Below are 20,152 nucleotides of genomic sequence, written 5' to 3'. Positions count from 1 at the left end.
GTTTTCGGTTGGTCCCCTTTTTATGTGTTTCCCTGCGCATCCTGCCAATAGTGTTTTACCTGTTCTTATTCTATTTATTATTGTTATATCATATGGATTTTTGAAGGTCAGACTTTCGACTTTTCTACTTACTTTTTTCATCATCGTGTGTATTAGACTGTTTGCATCCGATTTTTCCCGTAGCTCTTGCCACATGTCATTGATCTTGTCCCGGATAATGCTATTGATTTCAGTGACGCTGTATGCTATATTTTGGGCTTTTGGTTCGTTTGTGGCGTTTTTTGCTTCTGCATCTGCTTTGTCATTGCCTGGGAAGAGGATGTGAGAGGGTATCCATACGAATTCAACGTGTTTGTTGTTTTTTTTCAATCTCTTTAAGTAGCGATCTTGCATGATTAATCATATTAGGTCTGCTCTTGGATTGGTCCGTTGCTAACGATTGTAGTACACTGTAAGAGTCGCTTAGAATGACTGCCTTAGTTGTGGGGTATGTTTTTACGTATGTTAATGCCATTAGTATTGCCATGAATTCTACCGTGTATATAGCGCATTGGTCTGGGAGTCTTTTTCCAACGGCGACATCTAATTTTGGGATCACTATCCCTGCTGCAGTTTTATTTGGATTTTTGGTTTTTGATCCATCTGTGAAGATTTGCGTGTATGTCTCATATTTGTTGTCAATGTACGTTAGTATTGATGCTCTTAGTCCTATCGGGTCATTTTGTTTTTGTCCTAGTTTACGTAAGCTAAGATCTATTTGTGGTGTGGGACAGGTCCACGGGGGATCTGGGTAGTACCTTATTTTTTCTGGGTTGATATTTGCGATTTGAAATTTCCTTTTTAATTCTATAATTATTTTCCCACTAGGTATTTTTTTATTTTTTCCTTTTGTATCGAATGGTTTGTCGCATGCTAAGAGGGCTTGTAGCGTGAGGTGGTTGGGTTGGTGTATTGATATTCGAGTCGAGTATCGCAGCATCAATTCCTTCCGCCTTAGGTCTAGCGGGGGTTCTCCTACTATTATTAAGATATCTTGTGGGGGGGGGGGGTACCATTTAGGACACCGGTGCATACCCTTAACGCTTTTGATTGGACTGTGTCTAGTTTCTTTAGTAACGTGGCGTTCGCCGCTCCATATACCTGGCAACCGTAGTCCAATTTTGCTCTTATAAGTGCTCTATATAGGGTAACGAGTGTTTTTTGATCAGCCCCCCAATTCACCCCTCTGAGGTTTCTGAGGAGGTTGATGTCTCGTTTGCACTTCGTTACGAGTTCTTGGATATGAGCTGCCCACGTGAGTTCGTGGTCGAATACCATACCTAGGAGTGTCGCTTGTTTTTCGAATTTGATGGGTACCCCCTTTAGGGTTAAGTTTGGAGTGGGTGGGGGGTGGCCACCTCCCGGATTGAAAACTATGCCTACTGTTTTTAGAGGTGACAATTTAAATCCCCATTTATCTGTCCAATTTCCTATATCGTTTAGTCCTTTTTGTAAGTGCTTGGTCGCTTCTCTGCTGGCCGGGTTGCCAGTTTTCCATACGGCGCTGTCATCGGCGAATTGGGATAAGTCAAGGTGGTTGGGTTTTACCGCTGTTTCCAGGTCGTTTATCATTATATTAAATAAAGTTGGGCTGATTACGCTTCCCTGTGGCGTGCCATTTTCCAGTTTGTATTGTTCGGAGTAGTCTTGTCCTAGTCTGACTTGTATCTTTCTATCGGTTAGGAAGTTAGCAATAAATTTGTATATATTGCCAGTTATTCCGTATGGTTTAAGTTTACTTATCAGTCCCTTAGTCCACATTAGATCATATGCTTTTTCCATGTCTAAGAAGATGGCTGTAACATATCTGGATTTTTTAAATTTTTCTCTAGATGCTAATTTGACAGCGGTTTCTAGTCTCACGAGTTGGTCTATTGTGCTTCGGTAGTTGCGAAACCCGCTCTGTGTATTAGCTAGTAGTCCTTTGCTTTCTAAATGGTATTTCAGCCTGTTGTTTACCATAGTTTCCATTATTTTACATATATTGTCTGTTAGTGATATGGGCCTGTATGATTTTATATCGCTTGAGGGTTTTCCAGGCTTAAGAATCGGGACCACTACTGCCTTTTTCCATCTTATAGGTATGGTACCGGTTTCCCATATTTTATTAATGAGGTTAAGTGCAATTGTGACAAGTTTTTTGGGTAGGTTCTTGTACATTTCATACCCCAAAGTATCCTCCCCGGTGGATGTGGTCTTTTTGCCGGCGAGGGCCTTTCTCCATTCGGCTTCTGTAAACGGAAGGTTTAGTGGGCCGTCATTATTTCCTGCTTCCTTTATGTTGTCAGAGTTGCTTTCCTCAAATTGCCTTTTATGATTTTTAAACTTATCCTCTAAGTTGGGATTGCTGCACATGTTGGCGAAATAGTTTGCGAATAATTCTGCCTTATGTTTGTTGTTTTGTCCAGGTATGTTGGGGGTTATTGATTTAGTTTTGCCTCTCATTTTTTTAATTCTTTGCCACACCTCCTTCGATTTTGTGTTAATATCTAGTTTTGAGCAGAATTCTCTCCATGAGTTTTGTTTAGCTATCATAATAGTTTGTTTGGCAGTTTTTTCCTTTTCCTTGTAGTAGTTAAAGTCCCTATTATTTTTAGTTCTTTTGAATTTGTTTAGAGCTCTTTTTTTCTCTTTAATTGCTATTTTACATTCATTATTCCACCAGGGCACCGTGGGTTTGGGTGCTACTCCTTTAGTTTTAGGAATTGTTTCTTGGGCCATTGTGTTAATGGTTTCTATTAATTTGTCATTAAAGGTGTCAATGTCCCGGTGATATATGGTTTCTGGGTCGATTGAGTCACCTATCTGTTTGAACCTAATCCAGTTGGCCTGTTCGTATTTCCATCTTGGTGTGAAGGACGCTTTATTTTGAGGTATTCTAATTTGTATTTCTATATTTATAAGGTAATGGTCACTTCCCATAGGGTCGCTTTCATCAACTTGCCAATCAGAAATGCCTGCTAATCTTGGTGTGCATAGAGATAGGTCTATTGCTGATGTGTGGCCTGTTCTGTCATCTATCCGGGTGTGCATTCCGTTGTTTAGAAAAACTAAGTTGCATTTTTGTGCCCATTTTTCTACAATTTTTCCTTTAATGTCCGTCTTTTGACTCCCCCATAGTTCATTGTGCGCATTGAAGTCCCCGCATATTACCACCCATTCTCCACAGTCTTTAATCATTTTGATTGTTTCATCTGCACTTAAATTGCGCTGCTCATTTGTTTCATAGAGGTTAACGATTAGTACCTGCTTAGTTTGAGCGGTTATTTTGACTGTCTGTATTTCGAAGTCATTGGGCGGTCTACTATCTGTTAATTTATGCATTTCTGATGTAATTCCATCTCTAACAAAGGTTGCTAACCCCCCTCCTCTTGCTGTGGGGGATCGATGCTTTAGGTATTTGGTGTTGTAGCCTATGATGTTTGGGATACGTGAGGTATCATTTAGGTGGGTTTCCTGTATGCATATAACATCTGGTTTTCTTTCCTGTTCAAGTATTTTGTTATTTAGTTGGTCAGCGTGGGCCCTAAGGCCGCGTGCATTCCATTGCCATATTTTGATTTCTGCTCTGGAATCCATCTCTAGTGCAAAAAGTCTTAATAGTTTGTTTAATTTACTGTTGTTTTCGTTTTATGCGTGTTTCCTACCAGTGAGGGTGCTACCTATTTATTTTGTTTTTGGTATCCTGATTTTTGTTTTGGCCTGCTTATAGTTTACGCCATGGGAGATCATATATTCGACTAATAGGGCTTCTCTAAGAGCCCTGGGGCATTCTGCGTGGTTTGGTTTGTGGTTACCACTACAGTTAGCGCAGTGCTGATTGGTGGCGCTACATGTTTTCCGGTCTGGGTGGTGAAGACCACATTGATTGCACCGGAATAGGTTTCCGCAACTCTTAGAGTAATGCCCCCAATTTTTGCAGTTGCCACAGAACCGTGGTTTGTTTTTGAAAGCAAAAATTTTTTAGCCTCGAGTTTTTCGGCTATTTTGATAGTTTCTGGGGTGGCGCCCTTAAAAAAGAGTACCACTGCAGTGCTATCCTTTCCCCTTCTTGTTTTTAGGCGGATTGTTTTCTCTACTTCCTGTCCTTTACTCCTTATGTAGTCTACTATTTCATTGGTTTTATTTTGAGTTGATACGTACATGACTCCTTTGTTGTGTGTTTTTGGGGGGGTTGGGTCTATGTGTTGTTTTGTTCTGTTGTGTCTAGTGACCTGAACATTTATTTGGCCTATTCTTTCAATTTCCATATATTTGGCAATCTGTTGTTCATTGGTGCATTTGATTATCAGCAAGTCGTCTCTAGTGCTTTTAAGCGTGAATTCTCCTTGGTGATGTTTGTTCAATTGCCATGCTATGGTTTTAAAGGCTAACTTCGTTATTTTGGAATTTGCTTCCTTGACGAAGAGAGTCAGTTCAGCGGGGTGTTTCTTGTTTTGGATATTTTGCAGACTGGTCTTTTTTCCCCTGGTGTTTGTCTCTTTAGCTGACTTTGTTTCGTTGTCCATAACCGGCTTGCTGGGTCTTGTATTCAGACAGTTAGTGTGTTCCTTATTCTTTCTAACTGGTATTTGGGATTTGGTTTTCCTATTATTCTTACCTTTTGTTGAGTCGTGTGTGACTGCTTTATTTGTGGTAGGGTGAGGGCGTTCTGTTTCATCTAGTAGGTTCTCAGTTTGAGTCCCCTGGCTGCTAGTGTTTTTAACCAGCGTGGTCTGGGTTGTTTTTGTGCTTGTTGAGTATTGTTCCTCAGTTTGGGTACTCATGTCGGATGTAGTTTTGCGGTTACTCGGTAGATTGTCCACATTCTCGTTTACGCTTGGTGACAGGTAGAGACTACTCATCGAGTCAGTTGGGGTCGAGTTGAAAATTGGCGTTAAGAACTGTATCTGTCGTTTTTCTCTTAGGGGGGATGAGACTGCTTCGGAGTAAGTTTGCCTTAGTTTATCTGCCTTTAGGTTGACCAGGCAGCTGAGATAACTATTTGATGATGTGACATTAATTTTGTTGTTATCCATCTTGAGTTTCTTTATTTGATGTAAGGTATATATGACGGGATATTTCTTTAGTTTTAATCCTGGGTTTGTTTTGATTTCTTGCAATTTATTTGAGTTTAATTCTAGCTTAAAGCTATCTGTCTTAACTATACTTTATTCTACTTAGTACTATGAAAAAGCAACAGCTGTAAGGGGATATGCAAATAGCTTTTATTCTGATTTGTGTAATTAATTATTATATTACTATTATCCAATTTAAACTTATTGAAAATTATTTTCTAGCCAAATGGTCAGAGTAAAAGGTTTTACTTACCCCGATCCAATTTTCTTTTTAAGATCTTTAGAGTTTTTAAATACAGCCTTCTAATTATACAAGTTTCATTACATTGGTCAATAATTAGTCACATGTGATGACACTTGTAACTAATCAAACCACAGCAACTGAGAGCAGACTAAGCACTGATATTTATATGGTACAGTGGCAATATACAGTCTGTCTGCCGCAACACATGAAACAAACTGGACAAATCTGAAAGCCTTGAATTTGACTTTATTTATCTGTATGGTAGAACAGAACCTGAGTTGAAAAGCTTTTAAAGAAAGACCTTGATATCAAACCTAATAATAACTGCAGGAGTTATATTATGGATAATTAACCATTCTCTCAGTTTCAAACTGGGCATTCCATCCCATGGGGTTCTAAATGTAAACCAAGTGTAACTGATATCCTAATGAACTGTAAAGGCCATAGCAGCACAACAGCAGGGGACCAGATATGTCCAGATCCAGAAATCATAGACCAGTTTCAAACTGATGATGAACCACATAAAAATTACACATCTGCTAGAACTTATGTTATGAAGATAACTTAAATTGCATTATTATTAATCCTCCTCCTCACATTCATCATAATTGAGATGCATCATATATGTTTTATTGTAAAATAGTTTATGCAACATAATTCAGTGAAGACCTTTGCTGCCAATTTACCAGTGAACCATTTGTTTCAATGAACATATTTTATGTTGTAACAAGGAGCATCATTTAAACATTATGATACACTTATCATACCTGTATATGAAATCTTAATACTAACACTTATACTTGCAATACTACTACTAATAAAAACACCTGCATTGATAATTTGATTATGTTCAATTGGACTTGTATCTAAATGATCACCAGCTGTATGAAAAGACATATTTTAATATATAGATATTGGATGGAATACTAGTTACCACAATTGAATAGTCATATGATAAATGATATATTATTTTAAACAATTTATATTTGCAGTGAAACATACTTTTACATTATTTTCACTTAAATTTCATTTATAGAGCAGTATACTCTGCATTCATTAAATTACTGAAATGGTTAATAATACAACAACAAATACTGCAACTTCCAGAATCACAAAAATCAAAAGATATAAACAAAAACTTCCCTACATGTATCAACAGTTGTCACTTAATAGACAGAACTCTGAAGATTTAGAATAGGATGTTAACAAATTAGGTATTCAAGTTAAAAAGAAAAAAATACCAAGTAAGCTTACTACCAAAAAATCAAACAATAACAGTGAATTTTAGTATATTCCCAGGAAACAGAATATATGATTTTTCTTAACTTGATCTGATACATCTTAAATCTATAGAAAATGATTCATATTGTATGACTAAAATATTATGTAAACAAAAATTCCATCACTTTTTTCAGATGCAACATGCATACCCTAACCCATCCTTCTTGATCATAAAGTATACCAGCATTCCACTATAAGATGGGGAGCTGTAGTGGCTCAGTGGTTAGCTTTCTGGACCTGTGAAATAAGGTAGGTTCAAATTCTACCATCAGACCAACCTGGGTTAGCTACCATGGTGTGTCCTTGGGCAAGGCACTATACTTAAAGTGCCTTGGCACTAAATAACTTACTTGTGTTGGTTTACCATAAAAGGCCAAACCAAACACAAAAAAACAACAACTTTAAAATATGAGTTTTGTCAATACTAAGTAATTGAAAATCATACTGAAGAAATGTTTTTGTTAATACAGTTTAATGGATCTAAAAAATCTCTTTCTTCTGCAGGAGTTTAAAATGTTAAATTAAAAAGGTCATGGTACACATTGCTTTGTTCGTACACATCAGGCTCCGTAACCCATATCCAACTAAAAATTTTAGTAGAGTCTGAATAAAACATATTTTAATCTGGATGATAATATTCTTTCTCCATTCATATATTACACCACCAAGATTGATCCAAATAAGGTTACATTTTACTATAACACTGAGGATGAGTATGCCTCTTAACAACTGACAAATGTGGAGAGAATGGAGTTAAACTGAACTTTGATTTCTTTTCAACCATAGCACAAGATGATCATTTATTATGAAAAAATCTGAATAAAGTTGGAGTTCATAACCATGACAGTCTTGATACAATATTAATTCAATATATTATTGTTGTCTTGAGGTATAGTTCTGTATATTACAATCTCACACAAGATCAGGGTATATTTTAGTACCATACAGTTAATTCGGGATTGTATTAATACCTATTCTGGTGAATGAACATTAAATAAGATTTACTATTTTGGAACCAGTTGCAATAAAGTTTACTAAACAAGAGAAAATATGACTTTACTATAATATCTAAAATGTAAAATCTGCAAACAGAATACTTGCTTGACTTTACACTTCAACTATATCATAATATTTATTTGAAATGAATTTATACAAATGGCATTAAATTGGGTTTCAGGCTGGTAATGACAATGGTAGTAGTGAATAGGGACGGTCTAGGGACTAGGGAACTTCCATGTTAAAAAGGGTATATCCACTCTGGGGACTATGTAATTTAACATGGGAGAAAAAAAACTATCCATTTTAGGGACAAGGGGAATTTAACATGGGAGAAAGAAAAAAAAACTATTCACTCTAGGGACAAGGGAAATTGAATATGGGGAATAAATCGTGGGACTGTCTTGGGACTAGGGGAAATGGAACAGGGTCGGGACCCTATTTTAATAAGGTCCCGACCTGATGGGTCTATGAAAATGGAACAGGCGAAAATTGAAACAGGGAGGGGTCTCTATTTTTTTATTATTTTTTTAAACAAAAAAATAAAAAAAGGGGTAGGCAATTGAAAGTCAAGATGTTTTCGAGAGATAGGAATGGCCCTGAAAAGGGCCTTTGGTTTTATGTTAATATACCCTTAACATAAAGGGCATCTGTGACATCTTCTTCTTGACCTTAGGCTGCGCCTGCCTGCAGGACCATAGATTAAGACTCTTTTGAGGCATCCTTGATGCTCCACATAAGATTCTTCGCATCCACAGGCTGGTGTCTGTCCTGTGGATAACTGTCCAGTTGGATCGGACATACATTGATATGTCCGTCCGGAACATCATTGAAGACACAAGCGTTGAAGATTGTACATCGGTCCACATGTTGGGGTGCTGAGTAACAGGTGAAGGAATGCAGTGAACTGTACTTATTTATAGGGGGAGGAAGGATTGAAACGGATTGAGTCTGTTGACCAATCCAAACACGCGTTACAAAATTCAGTCAGCCCACGTCCAATCCGAAGAGAGCAGTCTGTGACGTCACATAGTCTATATAGATTCGCTAGCGCCTGTGCGCAGTCAATCTAAGCGACAGTTTTTCAACATGACGGAAACTCAGAAAACGATCAGTTTGGGTGCACTGATGGTGGAGACTACCCAAGGGAACCCAGACTTACTTTCAGAAGAGGTGAATTGGGATTTTGTGGATTTTTTTACCTTGCAAGAATTTGTTCCTGAACCTTCATCACCTTCTCCTTCATTACCGCACATGGAAAATTTTAGACAGAGACAGAAAGAAGAATTGGAGAAATTTATACAACAGCAAAAGGAAGCGGAACAAGCTTTTCTCCTACAGCAACAGCAGCAAGAAGAAGAGGTAAGAAAAAAACAACAACAAGAAGACGCAGCAGCAAAGAAACAAGGGTGTCAAAATCAAACGGTCACGGTACTGTTAGACATTTTAGCGGAGTTAAGAAGTCTGAAACAAATGTATCAGACTTCTTTATTACGGCCGAAGAGAATACGACCTTCCCAAGCTAAACACTCCAACCCTGTGACTACCCCTACTGCACCACCCTTAGTGATTTCAACGAAATCATCATCAACAGTACGCAGTCCAGAAGTAGGCCTTGGCCATGGCAAAGGCTTAAGACAGTTAAAGTTGATTGTTTAAACTCACCCCTTACACCAAAAAAGGCCCTTTTCAGGACCATCCACGTCTCTCGAAAAGAGATAGACTTTCAATTGCCAATAACTAAAAAAAAACATTTTACCCAATAGTACCTGTCTGTGTATGAGTGTGCGTGAGTGTAGGTTCTTATTTTAAAATCAAAACCCAAAGACACTTACCTTTTATAATTAATTTATTCTTTTATAAATATTTACAATTCACAATTCACAACAGAGCACTTTAAAAAGTTCATAGACTTATTCTGTCTCATTGTTCACTCTCTGTTTTTTTTTAATTTCTTCACCGTCATAGTCTTTTCCTCCTCTTCCTCCTCACTTTCTTCCCTTCTTTTCTTCTCCTGTTTCTTTTTCTTCACCTGTCTGTTTTCTTCCTCTTCTTCTTCCTCTTCCTCTGAAGAATCCCTCTCTTCTTCTGACTCCTCTTGTTTCTTTTTTGGGCAGTCTGGTGACCAATGTCCTTTTTCTTGACAATAATAACAGGTATCTTGACTTTTGTCTCTTCTAACCCCTTTTTTTTCTTTTTTGACGGTCTGGACACTCTGAAGACCAGTGCCCTTTCTTCTGACAGATATAGCAAGTATCTTGACTTTTATCTTGAAAGGAAGGAGAGTAGTCCCTCGGCTGGTCTGAAGAGAATTTTCTAATGACCCCCCGCAAAGCTCTGATGAAACGTTCGATCTTGGTAGTCTCTTCCATCGTTGTGCTCAGTTTGAGAGTGAAATGAATAGTGAAAGGACAAGACACATACCCTTTATATACGCTGGTCTGCTATGACTATAAATTAATCCATGGTGTTTAAACTTTAGTCATTTGACTTTTTGCTATCGAGATGAAATGATCCAATTCATTTGAGGAGAAAGAAGAAGAAAGTAAGAGGCAGAAACGTGATCTATCGCCTCGTACCAGGGCTGAAGTCTTGGCACAAATTCATGCCAGTGATTTTGAAGAGGACATGAGTGAACCAGAATCCAAACCCTCTAAACAAAGTTTACCACCCTTAGTCAACCCTGAAAAGTACTATGACATTCGAGAGACGGAAAAGCGTCCCTCTAGAAAATTTAGAACTACGGCTTACAAATACACAGTGAAGTTTAAAGATTTCAAGTCTGAAGTACTGTTAGAGAAAGCAGAAGGGTTCATCACCGACATGTGGGATTCTTTGCTCACCACACTCAAGCGACAATGTCAACCCAAAGAAGATGATCGCTTGAGACTTTCCATACAACATGACGGCTTGAAATCCCCTGTTTGGATCGAGTTTATCAACCCTGCAGAATTGACCACTTCCAAAGTCATGGACAAGATTCAACACGTGCAACAATCTAATGACCAGTTTGACATCACCGATGGAAAAGCCACACTGGACATGACCCACGTCTCTCCTCCTCAAGGGACCGGACAATGCAGAAAGACCTTATTGGTCAACAACCTTCGCATTACCAAAACAAGTCTTGTCCAAATTAACAATTTTCAAGACCACATGTGTTTAGCCCGAGCCATCGTGGTGGGATGAACCTATGCCGACAAGAACGACACGGTAGAATGGAAAAGAGCCTGGGAGAACATTCGAAAATCGAACCGAGCCGAACAACGAAATGAAGCAGAACTTCTGTTACAACAAGCATGCCTGTCCAAAGACACATCCTGTGGCATTCCTGAGATGCAAAAATTGCAAGATGCCCTAGCTCCACGATACACCTTGAAAGTGCACCCTCAAGAAGTGCGCGGGTCTCTGTTGTTTCGAGGGAAAGACTTTAAGGATGGAAAATACATTCACCTCTATCATCACGATGACCATTTCGATACCATTACCACTATCACTGGATTCCTGGGATACAAATATTACTGTGAGAAATGTGACTTATGATGGTTATAATAATCGAGAGCAACAAAAACATTGTGGATCGAAATGCTCAGGATGTTTGGCCTCTCAACCCTGTCTGAGCGAAGGGCAAGAACCAGTGCATTGTCCTGCTTGTCTGCGCACATTTGTCAGCCCTGCCTGTTACCAACAACATCTGAAGATGCAAAGTTCACAGAAGAAATGTGCTTGTCAACTCCTGAGATTGTGCCCAATGTGTGGACAAGGTCTATGTATCAACAGTACCAAGGCACACGTATGTTCAGGAAAGAAAAAATGTCACATTTGTCACTGCATCGTGGACTTGGAACACCAATGCTACATGCAAAAATACCAATCATAACCAGAGAAAGAGGATGGTCACAAGAAGAAGAAAGGCAATTTCATCTTTTTCGATTTCGAATGCATGCAAGAGACCGGTATTCACATTTCTAATTTCTGCGTGGCTGATCGAGTGTGCGAGAAGTGATTCAAGAACCTATCTTGAGTTATTGCCCTCACTGCAGTAAGATTCCTGGAGGGCGTGAAAAAATCTTTCAAGGACCGAACACACTAGCCGATTTCACACAATGGGTCTTAGACCCCATCGACAAGACGTGGAGCCAAGAGGACATCGAACATTATTATGGAGATTGTCATCACCATGCCACGATGATGGCTCACAATTTCTCCGGATACGATGGACAGTTTCTTTTGAGATGTTATACGGAACGTGGCATCGAGCGTCCTAAAATCACTTTGAACGGAGCCAAAATCATTTTCATGCAAGTGGGACAAGTGCAGTTTAAAGATTCGATGAGCTACTTAGCCATGCCTTTGAGTCGAATGCCTAAAATGTTTGGAATGACAGAAATGGCTAAAGGGTACTTTCCACACTTTTTCAATACGGAAGCCAATCAACACGCCGTTCTACCCCATTTGCCTCAGGCTCACTATTACGACCCTGACAACATGCGTACCGAACGAGAAACTTTCTACGCTTGGTACCAGGCTCACGCCTCCGACCCTTTCGACTTTCAGGAAGAAATGCTAAAGTATCGTCGTTCCGACATGGACATTTTACGGCGATGCTGTGGAAAATTTCGAGAACTGTTCATGGAACACGGAGGGGTTGATCATTTAAAAGAGGCTTGCACCATTGCCAAAGCGTGTTCCTTAGTCTACCGACAACGATTCATGCTTGAAAACACTGTGGCTGTCATCAGTCCTCAAACGACCAACTATGTCAAACGTCAATACTCGGTCAAAGCCCCATGCTGGTTGCATTACTTGTGCGACAAGGAAGACAAATGGATTCAGCATGCCCGCAACGGACAGGGCGAAAAGATCATCGGAATGCATTCGGTCGATGGCTGGGACTTAGAAAACCCCAAGATCATGTACGAGTTTAACGGTTGCTTATTTCACGGATGTCCCGTCTGTTACCCTGACCGCGGCACTAAAAATCAGTTCTTACAACGAACCATGGAAGACTTGTACCAGGCCATTTGTCAGCCACGCCTAAAGTTAGAACAGGAAGGATACCAAGTGGTGGAAATGTGGGAACACAAATACAATCACCGTTTGAACACCGATCCCGAGTTTAAACGCCTCATGGAAAGTTACCAGTTCATGGACCCCCTGAACCCAAGTGATAGTTTGTACGGAGGAAGGACCAATGCCACCTGTTTGCTGTACCAAGCTGACGAAGAGAAAGGAGAAGAAATCAAATACTTGGACGTGTGTTCACTGTATCCCTACGTGTGCAAATATTGTTGCTTTCCTGCAGGGCACCCACAATTGTTCACCGAACACATCGACCTAAAAAACATTCGACAATACGAAGGCTTGATCAAGTGCAAAGTTTTGCCTCCCACGAACCTATACCATCCCGTCTTACCTCGCCATTGCCAAGGCAAACTTATGTTTCCTTTGTGCCGTACTTGTGCTGAAACGTGCAACCAAGATCAACCTTGTCATCACACCCAGGAAGAACGGGCCTTGACGGGGACATGGGTCAGCGTAGAATTGTTCAAAGCTCTGAACATGGGATACCAACTGTTAGAAGTGTACGAAATTTGCCACTTTCCCAAGACACAATAATTCCACAAGGGTGACCCCATGCAGAAAGGCATTTTCGCAGACTACGTGGATGCCTTTTTGAAACTGAGCAAGAAGCCAGTGGCTATCTGTCCTGGTGTCACACTCCCGAAGACCAAAAGACATTCAGAGAGAAATTCTGGGCACAAGAAGGCATTACTTTAGATCACATTGAGAAAAACGAAGGCAGGCGATCGTTTGCCAAAGTGATGTTAAATTGCTTGTGGGGTAAAATGGCACAATGACCGTGTTTACCCAAGACGGAGTATTTGACCGAACCTTCCCGCTACTTTCAGATGATTCACGACAAAGCCAAATTCATGAAACACGTGGACGTCGTTCGTGAGGATTTGATCTTGGTGAATTACGAAGAAGATCTGAACTTTGTAGAAGATGACCCCTTTGGAAATGTCATCATTGCAGCTTACATGACAGCTCATGCTCGCTTAAAATTGTACGAAGCTTTAGAACTGTTAGGGGAACGTGTCTTGTACTTTGACATGGACAGTTGCATTTATATCGATCACCCGAGTCAACAGCACCCTGACATCGAAGGAGTGCGTTTAGGAGCCTGGACAGACAAGCACCCCGATGACAAGATTCTAAGTTTCGTCAGTGGCGGTCCCAAAAATTACGGCTACGAATACTGGGACAAACAAAGAGAAGTGTACACGAAGTGTAAAGTGAAAGGACTTACTCTGAATTATCGTACCAGTCGAGTGGTCAACTTTGGCGTATTGAAAGAAGCCTTGCAGTCTAGAGAAAGTGACCACCTATCAACCCAACAAGATTGTACGTTTACCCACACACCACATCGTCAGTCGACCCTTGGAAAAAGTCTATCAAATCGTGTAGCAGAAGCGAGTGCGGCTTCCCACCCACTTTACTTTGCCGTATGGACATGTCGGTATAAAACATTGGTTGTAAGAGGATAGCCACCCACCAGAAGGATGACTTCGCCACAGCAAGAATCGAGTGAGAAATCCATTGAGAACTCCAAGTTCAAAGCCTACCATTTTCCAGTCTTCTTACCTAACTATTGTGATTGTGCCCGTCGATTGGACACGTTTCAAAAATGGCCTACGGATAGGGAAGGATTACCTTCTTCGTATGTTTTAGCTAGAACAGGATTTGTCTACTTCGGACCTGAGTCAGGATTGGGATACGAAGTACAGTGTTTCGCTTGCGGACTGAAGTTACGAATGGATCTATGTATCTACAAAGATTCAGCTATTCTGGAACATACTCGATGGTCTCCGCACTGCCCTTACCTTTCAATGGCCTTTCCACCCATTAAACTACGGTACAATTATGACGGTACCTTAGAGACGGTACCTTCCAAAACTAGATGTAAACACATTGCATCCTATTTCATTGTTGTTTCTTTTCCACATAATAGCTTATTTTTTATAAAATGTTAAACTTTACTAATCTTTTTTCAAGATCACTTTAGTTTGCAAAAATATATCTTGTCATTTATTGGCATTCTACATTGAATTTTGTAAACTAGCTATAAACCTGACCTAATTACTCAACTTAACTGCTGACAGAAACAGTCTACAGTAAATGTATTTCATTTCTATAGCTCGATGGATAAACATTACATCTTTTAAAGCTGTGCACAGAATAGGCCGACATATCACGAGTCAGGAAAACATGGGGGTGGTATCCCCTGTGTCCAAAATTAATATCATTTTGAATAGAATATTCTAGTGACAATTGCCTCTTTTCAAATGGTAAGCATTGCTTTTTTTTATTTTCGTCAATCTGTCAAATTCGGTATGCATTTTGCTTTAATATTTGAGATGGAAACCTTAGGTGCATAGAAATGTCAGACAGCATTGTATATCATGGATGGTGTCCAACATACTTTTATGATCATAAAACAAAATCCCATTTTTTAGTTATGGCCACTGATTTAAAAAATATTCATCCAAGCTAAATATAATAATAACAATAATGAGGACTTTGTATAGCGCCTAATCTTTAGAAGCTCTAAGCTCTTTGCAACATTAGACAACATAAAAACATACACAATGATATGATTACAAAAACAAACACCATGAAATTAGAAAACAAAAAACATGCTGAGAATATTTAAGGTAGTTAACATTATTAAGTCATTAAGTTTGTTTTTGTAGTCAGAATAAGTAGTTTTGAGAGCACTCTTGAATGGGATCACTGCGTCTTTGTGTCTAAGTTCAGTGGGCAATTCATTCCATGTTGCTGGGCCCTGGTATGCAAAAGAATGCTGTCCATGTGACTTTGTTTTCATAGTGAGAATAATAAGTATATGATTGTCGGAAGAGGAGTGTAAGTATCTTGCTTGTGTGTACACATAGGTGAGGTCGGATAGGTATGTTGGACTAGAGTCTGTCAGTGAAACGTAGCACAGAGAACTAATGTTGTGTTTGATTCTGGATCGAATGGATAGCCAGTGTTGGGTACAGAGCAGTGGGGAGGTGTGCTCTGATTGTGGTACTCTAAGTATGATCCAAGCAGCTATGTTTTGAACTTTTTGAAGTCTCTGCAGTAGATATTAAGATGAACCAGACAGAATTGAGTTACCATAGTCCAGTCTTGAAAGCAGTAATGAACACACAAGTGTTTTAGTGGCATCAACTGAAAGATATCTGAGAATGGAGCTGATGCGTCTCAGCTCAGGATATGCAGCCTTGCATATGTTCATGACATGTTGGTGCAATGTGAGAGTACTGTCCAGAGTAACACCTAGGTTTTGTACTGATTGTGTGAATTTAATGTTGGTGTTGCTGATATTTATTGTGTGAGGTAAAGGATGTGAATGAGAAAGTCTTTGTGTTGTAATCAGAATGGCCTCAGTTTTATCATCATTCATCTGCAGCTTGTTACAAGTCATCCATGATTTCACATCAGAAATGCACATCTCTACACCTTGGATGGTAGCATCAACTTCAGTTGGGTGGCTGGATTTGTATATTTGGTTGTCATCAGTGTACAATTGGTGAGACACTGGATGATGATCTATGACACTTGAGAGCAGCTGAGTGTATAGAGTGTAGAGAACAGGTCCAAGAACAGACCCTGTGCAACACCACAACATAGATCAACTGGGCTGGAGTGTAATCTATTTGCAGACACAATTTGTGTCCTGTGGCAAGGGCGATATGCAGATTGTACATTGCTAAAAAGACTGTTTGAATTCAGACAAGATGCAAGCTGGGATTGAACAACCTTTTGTAAGATTTTTTATATGAATTGGAGATTAGAAACCGGGCAGTAGTTCTTTAAATCCTTATGGTGTAGTGTTAGTTTCTTCAGCAGAGGTTTTACAATGGGAGTTTTGAAAAATGATGGAAATTATGCTGATGAGAGAGAGGTATTAATAACATCAGTTAGTGAAGGCAATACTGGATCTAAGCACTCAAGCAGCAGTAATGTTGGAATTGGATCAAGTTCACATGACTTTGGTGCACTCTAGGATGATTATTTAAAGATGAAAATCTCAAGTGGAAACCTTTCTGGTCAGCCATCTCATCCAAAACCTCCTGAAATGGAGAGTATTTTGCAGACTCCAAGATTTCCTCTTATCCTGCTGGTATGTTCTATTTAGTTTATCTGGTCTCTTTTTATTTTTTATCAATTGCTTTTATACCATGCCACAATTGGAAATTCTTTATCAAAAGTATGTATAAATTTCATCATTTTTCTGTCTGTTTAATAAGATGTGTTTAAGAGTACTTACTTACTCATGATGCTGTATATATGAGATTAGATGTTTTGTTAAAAAAGAATGCATTTTGTGATATATTGTATCACTGCTTTATATACAGTGGTCATTGCAACCAGTATGCATTTTGTTTACATGCCAAAAAATCCAGTCTGATTTCTTTGTTTCTTTTTTACTGCAATTAAGGAGTAGTGATAATCTTTATACTCTTAGCTGCATCCAGAAGGACAACACCATCACCATCCCCATCCACTCTGGAGTGGAGAATATAAAGATTTCTCTCTGCCAGTTCCTCTGCAAGTAGTAAGTATTGAGGATGGAAAAAAAATGTACATTATAGAATAATGAAACAAATACTACAGGTGTTGACTTTTATATAATCTCTTATTTCATTTACAGCTCTCTAAATACGAGTAGGTCAATTATACACTGTATTTATGAATTTAATTCTCATCTAAGGTAGTAGAACTGTTTTATGTTTGACAAAATGTTGGGTAATTTGTGGCCATACACTAAAAACACATTTTGTAGCATTTAAAAATGCTTATGTTCAATGCACGTAAAACTCATTGGTTTGTTGTCACTTCAGTTGATAATAGTCTTGTCATCTTGTAGACATTTTGAATGTTAGTGTTCAATGCTAAGGTCGTATACATTGATTCAACATCAAAATTTGTTTGCAAAATGAAAGATTATGACATGAAAGCACAAGCTCTTGTAGCTTAGATACTGTTATTTCAGAACATTGTGAGATGTTAATTAATTAAATTACAGGTCATAAAACATACTGTTCAAGACTTATTTGTGCAAATAAACAATGAATTGTTTTTCATTGATGTGTCGACTGTTCATCATTCCATTGGTTTTTTTATTTTTCTTTCTGATGTATACCATTGTCTTGTATAAGTCAGACGCCTAGACCATCTACATTGAATGCAGACTTTACAGACACCAGCAGTGAAACAACATATCCAGGGAATAAAAAAATAAAGGATTATAGGGAAAAGTTTTCATATAAACTGTACAAAAACCATGTATTTCATTTCATAAATATATTTCATTGTTAAACCCATGTTCACTGTACAGATCTTTTTAAGGAGTTTATAATAATGATCTTGATCTTTCAAAACTAATTTCATCACAAATCTGTTGCAGATTTCCAGTTCAATGTACTTATGAAACTGGACACAAATATTGAGAATTTGTTGGAGCAGCTGGCCCTCCAAGTTCATACACAAGGCCCAGACACAGAATATAGAGAAGAAATTCTTGCAATGCCATGTGATTCAGTGGAGGAACTAGAGGGCCTTTGCCAGAGGTTGGAGGAGAATCCCAAACTCTCCAAGAAGATGGTAAATTGGGGCTTTATTTTCTGTTTAAAAAAACTGTTATAACCTTTATTTGCTGTTGTGAACCTCAATATGCATTATGCAAGTTCTGCAGTGCCTGTATAATTATTTTTGGGGGTGGGGTGAACATGTAGTGGTCGGCTGTTTTGTCTTACGGATGTAGGCCAAAACATGTTTAGAGATGAACATGTAACAGGTATTTTACTACATATACACTATTACATATTATGTGGCTACTTTAATTCAATCCTTGAGTGAATGTCATTTATGAAGTTAATAGATTCACGGTGGTTAATTTGGTTTATAATTGCTATTAGTACATTGTGTTGCATAGTTAATGTTATCAAATTTTTTTCAAGTTAGAGAAATTAAATTTGCTTGCAAAACCATGGCAAAAAATAACTATATACAAGCATATTTTGTCACATCGATCATGAAATACTACTACTAATAATAATATCAAAATAAAAAAATAGTAATATTATTGTTATTATTATTTTCAGATATGCTACTTGAGCTCCCTTGGCAGGTTTACAATTGGGGATAGTGTCTGCAGGATGATGAAAAAGCTTAAAACAAAAAGACTGGCCAGAGTATAGTCCAAAGGGACGTAAAGGGAAAAAAGCATTTCAAGAGCTTGTGATATGTCAGGTTTTGATAAGTAAGTATGGCTTGATTTAAATTGTGTTTTTCATGTGACTTGCCAGAGATTTTTAAATGAATTGATAAAGTAACTTGAGACACATTTCAAAGTACATGTTTTAAAAATATTCCATTGATTATTGCTGGCATTTAGAAAAATGCAATGCATCCTTTGTTGTGAAACTTATTTTAAAACATTGTATTACTCATGCAGAAGCCTGCTTGAAAACTAATGGCAAAGCAAAGGCAAATGGAATGGAAGAGACCATATCAGAGACCCTCAAATATGCACCCAACCAACGCAGAATGATAAAAAAAAAGGTAATCCAAATGACTCTTATTTCATCAATATTGGATTCAGTTTCGTCTTTTAAAGCATAGTATTTGCAAAGCGGATGCATTTCTAAACTGATAACAAAATCAGCTTATCCTATTGCCCAGGACTATCAGAGCTAGAGTCCAGCTAACTACAATATGCATATATCTTGTCTGATCGGACAAGTGCCTCCATTTGGAATTTTTATTCACATGAAATATTTGGATGAAATAAATTCATCTTTGTGCAAATTGATTGCACCATCCACTTGCCAGAAATGACAAGTAAGTGCAAAGTTATCTTGTATCATGGCTTAACGATAGTAAGGGAAGCACAAGTGCAGTGAAGAAAATTTCATACATTTTTATAATGCTGATTAACATGACTTCTGCATATGTAACTAGTGCTGAGATGATATGACTTTATTTAAGCATTACAATTTTGTTTTAATTTGCAGGTGCCTGAGCAGAAGAAGTAATAGATAAACTTTACAGTGGAGTTGGAGTCTGATTCTGATTCATAATCTTAATTAAATCTAGAAAATAAACATTAAAGTCATATTAAAATATCTGTTGTATTGTTTCCTTCTTTCATTTTTCTCTTAAAAACAAATGTCTGAACCTTTAGTCTGTAAATTCAGTGGATTCCTTATCAGCCCATCTACTTTTACTTTACACCATGCTACTTTTAAAAAAAAATGAATTATCCCCATTGGGGTAGGTCCCCCCAACCCCCCACCCTACTTTGTCAACTTACCTGCCACATTTAAATCTAATGGAAGGCCCTGCTGTAAAGCCTGTTAGTAAAACTACCCAACAAGAGGATTTCATACATTTGCAATTCCTAGATGGATGGTAATGTTTTCATTTTTGTAATGTAGATTTGGACATTCTTGCCACCAGT

At 38.4% G+C, this 20,152-nt stretch overlaps 1 long non-coding RNA gene across 2 annotated transcripts in view; it reads left to right on the top strand.

Moving 5' to 3' along the window:
* Positions 1-19,817, top strand: part of LOC149792942 (uncharacterized) — a 31,615-nt gene extending 11,798 nt beyond the window's left edge. The window contains exons 3-8 of one of the 2 annotated variants that reach the window (XR_016422675.1): positions 6,756-6,870; positions 17,156-17,245; positions 18,098-18,294; positions 18,795-18,952; positions 19,148-19,254; positions 19,707-19,817. This is a non-coding gene — a long non-coding RNA (uncharacterized LOC149792942). Of the gene's footprint in view, positions 1-6,755; positions 6,871-17,128; positions 17,246-18,097; positions 18,295-18,794; positions 18,953-19,147; positions 19,255-19,706 lie in introns of both variants that reach the window. The other variant, XR_016422674.1, reaches the window with a different exon arrangement.
* Positions 19,818-20,152: the final 335 nt, after the last annotated feature.

This window comes from Sinohyriopsis cumingii, chromosome 8 (genome assembly GCF_028554795.1).
Source record: "Sinohyriopsis cumingii isolate HCF-2022 chromosome 8, ASM2855479v2, whole genome shotgun sequence".
Classification (NCBI taxonomy): domain Eukaryota; kingdom Metazoa; phylum Mollusca; class Bivalvia; order Unionida; family Unionidae; genus Sinohyriopsis; species Sinohyriopsis cumingii.
The sequence above is the reverse complement of the archived record's forward strand: the minus strand, read 5'-3'. Positions and strand labels throughout refer to the sequence as shown.